Source organism: Arachis hypogaea, chromosome 3, assembly GCF_003086295.3.
Source record: "Arachis hypogaea cultivar Tifrunner chromosome 3, arahy.Tifrunner.gnm2.J5K5, whole genome shotgun sequence".
NCBI classification, from domain to species: domain Eukaryota; kingdom Viridiplantae; phylum Streptophyta; class Magnoliopsida; order Fabales; family Fabaceae; genus Arachis; species Arachis hypogaea.
The window spans coordinates 50,432,945-50,439,084 of record NC_092038.1 but is presented as its reverse complement, the minus strand read 5'-3'; positions in this window follow the sequence as shown (position 1 = coordinate 50,439,084).

Below are 6,140 nucleotides of genomic sequence, written 5' to 3'. Positions count from 1 at the left end.
CACAGGCACCAAACTGGCGCACCAGAATTTTCTGCCCTGCCCTCCGCGAGGGCAGGGCAGCATCCAGCAGCACACACCAACGCACCATGCTCGCACCAAGGCCGCACGCATCAAATCCTGCCCTGCCCTCCACAAGGGCAGGGCAGCCTCCTGGGAGCAACATGGGCCAAAATTCAACCAAAATTTCATTTAAATGCAATTCCTCTCCAAATTGAATCAAGACCAACCAAACCCATTTCTCATCAAATCCAAAGCAAGCAAAGCCCACATCATCACTCAAAGGCACATGGATCAATTAAATTAGAATTTTCATTTTTGTAATTTGTTTTAATTTCATTTTCATTTTTTATTTTGTACAGCCTATATAAAGGCATCAATTCCATCTCACTAGGAGGCTTGCTCTATTAGGGAGTAGTAGTAATAGATAGCTCTCTCTTAGTTTTCTTTTCTGTTTTTTTCTTGAGTGAGATTGGAGGAATTCTGTTTCATTCTCACTTTGAGAATTCTATTTGTTTACTTTCTGCAGATTTCTAAGAAATTGAGGATTGAATTTGAGTCTTCACTGATTGCTTCTCTTTTTTCTTCTGCAATTATTCTCTGTTGGATCAAGGAAGGGATTGAGATCTAGACTTGTTTTCTAGTCTCCTCCATCCCTGAGATCTTCAACTTTCCCTTAGCTATTGAAATTGAGCTGCATTTTACTTTCTATTTCATTCCTCTTCTGCTACATTTACTTTTCTGCAATTTCCTTTCCTGTATTCTGCACTTTCACATCTTTGTTCACATTGAGCTTGATTTAATTTCCTGCACATTTACATTTTCTGCAATTTAAATTTCTAGTTGCTTAATCTATTGCTCTCTTAAATTTCCTGCACCCAATCCCCTTTACATTTCCTGCAATTTACATTTCGTGCAATTTAAGTTTCAGCTCTTTTACTTTCTTGTTCTTTAAGTTTCCTGCAATTTTATTTTCTGCATCTTTTAAATTCCTTGCAATTTACTTTCTGTTGATCAACTTCACACAATTCACTCAATGTTAGCTTGACTAAACTAATCACCCACTAAAGTTGCTTGATCCATCAATCCCTGTGGGATCGACCTCACTCTTGTGAGTTATTATTACTTGATGCGACCCGGTACACTTGCCGGTTGGATTTGTGTGTTGGAAATTTATTTTTCCACAAAAACACCATCAAGTTTTTGGCACCGTTGTCGGGGATTGATTAGATCAACAATGATTAAGTGGGTGAGAAGTCTAGATCAAGCATTTTCTTTATTTTTGTTTTCTATTTTAGATTGAAACCAAGGTGTTTGAGTTATTGCCTCACTAAGAAATTCTTTCTCTGTGACATGAATTTCAAATTTCATTGATGTTTACAAAATACAAATGGAGTTCAACTCATCTTATGGTCAAACAAAATTTTATGGGATATCATCCACCATCACCAATATCTAATGATGGCTGGGAATATCACCAAGAAAATACACATTCTGAGCACTCCAACTCATGGAGATTTGCTTCAGAAAAACAAGATGAGCAAGAGAACTATATGGGATATTTCCTTCCACCACAAAATGATGCAAGTCATGATTCTAATGGTGGCTGGGAAGGGAATTCTAATGCTCCATATGATATTCATCCAAAGATATCATCACTTGATCATGCTTCAACAGAAAGCCTCTTTCAAAACTCACCACCCACACAAACTTCCATGAACCAAAGCCTCTCAAAGCTTGAGACCATGTTTGAAAAATATGAGAGGGAGGCACAGATATCATGGAACGAGCAAGAAAATTCATTCAAAAACATGGAAATAATGTTAGCTCAAGTGGTGAGTGCAACAAGGAAAGAGGAAGGGCAAGATGAGGAAGCCTCTGTGTCAAGTAAAATTTCAATGAAAAAAGAGGTGGTGGAAATATTTGAACCTGAAACTGCACTTGAGATGACAAGAGAACCTGAACACTCACAACCTCCTCAAACTCCCCTGGACCAAAGATGCTCAACACTGATCGAAAAATATGAAGAGGAGATGAAGAAAGCTTGGGAAGATCAACAAACCTTCTCCATGAAAGAGCTATTAAAGCAAATGTTGAGTGTAAAAGAGGAAGTGGAAGAACAAGCTAGTGAGGAGGATACTCAAGAGAAGTCAAACTCAAGTGAAGCAGAGAAGTACATAGAAGAAAAACTCATGGAACCACCAATACAAAAAGCCCTGGATGAATACAAAACTCCAATAATCACACAGCAAACAAGTCTTGAATTCAAAGAAGTGAAGGCAACTAACAAGAGCACCAATTCTGTCCCTAATCCAGCAAGCAAGATCAATCAAGCCATTTGCAAAAGGAAGCTTGCTGAGGAAAGGCCAAGGCAAGGGACAATAGCTGAAACTTCTCCCCTCTTGAAGTCATTCCTCTTAACAAACTGGAAAAAGAGGAAGAAAGTAAATAATAGGTAGACAGTAGGTACATTTCTTCTCCATACTTTGTTTAAATTCAATAAATGGGCATATGGTTACATTCTAAGTTTGGTGTTGTCTTGCAACAACTTGTTTTCAATCTTTTTGGATGATTGCATCAAATCAAAAATGGAAGTGACACACTAAGATTCTAAGTTTGGTGTGCCACTTAATTCTCTATGCAATTCATTAATCAACACCACTTGTCTGTATAATCATAAGGCCTTTGCAGTGTTGTTTTTCTTTTGGTTTGACACTTTATTATTCTGTTTACCTTAGTTATTTCTTTATTTTTAATACTTCCACTTATTTTGCTTCTTAATTGTTTTTGTTAATACATCACCAAGAGATCCTTATTCATGACATATTCTTGGCTTGGTGATTGTATTCAACATATAACAGTTTCTTTTGTTTAGTTTTAATTCAAATAAATTGACATATGGTTGTATTCTAAGTTTGGTGTTGCTATGCAACAAAATTTGGTTCCAATCCTTACAAGATACTTGCATCAATTCCAAGTGAAAGTGTCACACTAAGTTTGGTGTGCCACTTATATTTTTTATGCAATGTATCATGCACACCATCTTATGTTTGCAATCATAGTGTTTTTGTTTCTCTGTGCCTTGATTGTTATCTTAATCTTGCTTGCCTAAACACATATGCTACTGACATCCTTTTGTGTGAGACATTCATGATCCATTTTAGACCCCACCACCATTGTTCTAATTGTTGCTTAAGGAAGAGCAAGCATTCTGATTTGGTATGGGAAGGAGAAGAATGGGAGGAAAATGACAACAATAGAGAAGAAGAATTGCAAGGTTGTAAAGTTCCTTTTCCTCTCATTTATTTCCAGCACTTTAAATTGCATGATTGTCTTTATATTTTCTGTATACATGTGTGGTATGACTAAGCATAGCTTGAATTTGTTTTGAAATATGTTGTTGTGACATTATGACTACCAACTTAAATCCTGTGAGTTCAAAAGCAATAAAGCATCATGATCATAAACAAACAAGGCATTAAAGAAGATTTTAGCATGTGCATACAAGTATTGGAAAGCTAGTATGGTTAATTGTTGCTCAATTGCATTGGATTTTATTTAATTGAAGTTTTTCATCAAGTACATTTTGTGAAATCTTTTGAAATCATGAAAACCTTGAAGAAGCAAATACAATTAAAGCAAGAAAAGAAAAAGGGAAAGAATGAGAAAGCTGAAGGCTCTGAGTACCAATGGCAATTTATTTGCTAAGTGCTTGTGGTGTTTATGTATCAAGCCAAACGCTTGAAAACAAAACACTTAGAAGTCAAGGCTAGGCTCAAGTGCAAAAGCACTCCCTCAAAGCTCAAGGCTCTGAGCATCAATGATTAGAGAATCAAGAAAAGAAAAGAAAAATGAGCTTAATGAAGTCCTCTAATTAAATGCTTGTGGGGCTTATGTATCAAGTGGTAATACTTGAAAACAAAGCATTTAGAAGTCGTAGCTTTGTTATTAACTCATGGGGCAAAGCACCCAAAAGGAGAAGCTAAAAAAAAAATCAAATGCTTGTTTCAAGGAAAAATTATAAGGAAAAGATTTCATAAATTGAGCTAGATAGAAGCATCAATCATTTACATTTCTTTTGTGATTGTAGCATGCTTAGAAAACTAGCTTACCATGAACATTGAGTTGCTATTCTTCTTACCTTGGATTGTCAATCTTTATTGCATGATTCTTTTCTTGCTTGGGGACAAGCAAGGTTTAAGTTTGGTGTTGTGATGACATGTCATCATGTACCTATTTTTCTATGCTTTTTCATACAAGAAATTTATGACTAGTGCTTAAATATTGCATTCTTTTGTGCTTAATTGGAAGATTTCCTTGATCTTTTAATTTTATAAATCTTGTAGGAAATAAGAAGAAAAAGAAGCAAAGAAGCACAAAAAAAGGAGAAAAAAAGAGCTTTGGGACACACTTTGAAGTTGGAGCACACTTTGGAGCCTTAGGCCACGCTTTTAAAAGCGTGGCCCATGACCAAATCAAAGGAGAAAACAACCAGCACGCACACTGCCCTGCCCTTGCCAAGGGCAGGGCAGAATCATGATGAAACAAAGTGAGGTTGGAGCAAATTTTCGCTAAGTTAAAATCTGGCCGCTCACAGCATGACCATGCCTACTTCAAAGGGCTATAACTTGAGCTACAAACGTCCAATTGATGTGCTTCTAGTTGCGTTGGAAAGCTGACATTCAGAGCTTTCCAACGATATATAGCAATCCATATTTGGCATACAATTGAGGCAGGAACGGAAGGCATCTTTAAGGGCCACAAATAAGCAAAAATAAACCAAGGAAAATCGGTAGCGTGTGCATCGGCCAAGTCTCGAACACGGGACTTCAATTTAGAAACACTGCCCTGCCCTCCACGAGGGCAAGGCAGCATTTTGTTGTGGCACGGCCAGCACCATTCTGGCGCACCAAGGAACAATTCGGCAGCACCAGCAGCACGCACAGGCACCAAACTGGCGCACCAGAATTTTCCGCCCTGCCCTCCGTGAGGGCAGGGCAGCATCCTGCAGCACACACCAACGCACCACGCTCGCACCAAGGCCGCACGCATCAAATCCTGTCCTGCCCTCCACAAGGGCAGGGCAGCCTCCTGGGAGCAACATGGGCCAAAATTCAACCAAAATTTTATTTAAATGCAATTCCTCTCCAAATTGAATCAAGACCAACCAAACCCATTTCTCATCAAATCCAAAGCAAGCAAAGCCCACATCATCACTCAAAGGCACATGGATCAATTAAATTAGAATTTTCATTTTTGTAATTTGTTTTAATTTCATTTTCATTTTTTATTTTGTAAAGCCTATATAAAGGCATCAATTCCATCTCACTAGGAGGCTTGCTCTATTAGGGAGTAGTAGTAATAGATAGCTCTCTCTTAGTTTTCTTTTCTGTTTTTTTCTTGAGTGAGATTGGAGGAATTCTGTTTCATTCTCACTTTGAGAATTCTATTTGTTTACTTTCTGCAGATTTCTAAGAAATTGAGGATTGAATTTGAGTCTTCACTGATTGCTTCTCTTTTTTCTTCTGCAATTATTCTCTGTTGGATCAAGGAAGGGATTGAGATCTAGACTTGTTTTCTAGTCTCCTCCATCCCTGAGATCTTCAACTTTCCCTTAGCTATTGAAATTGAGCTGCATTTTACTTTCTATTTCATTCCTCTTCTGCTACATTTACTTTTCTGCAATTTCCTTTCCTGTATTCTGCACTTTCACATCTTTGTTCACATTGAGCTTGATTTAATTTCCTGCACATTTACATTTTCTGCAATTTAAATTTCTAGTTGCTTAATCTATTGCTCTCTTAAATTTCCTGCACCCAATCCCCTTTACATTTCCTGCAATTTACATTTCGTGCAATTTAAGTTTCAGCTCTTTTACTTTCTTGTTCTTTAAGTTTCCTGCAATTTTATTTTCTGCATCTTTTAAATTCCTTGCAATTTACTTTCTGTTGATCAACTTCACACAATTCACTCAATGTTAGCTTGACTAAACTAATCACCCACTAAAGTTGCTTGATCCATCAATCCCTGTGGGATCGACCTCACTCTTGTGAGTTATTATTACTTGATGCGACCCGGTACACTTGCCGGTTGGATTTGTGTGTTGGAAATTTATTTTTCCACAAAAACACCATCAAGTTTTT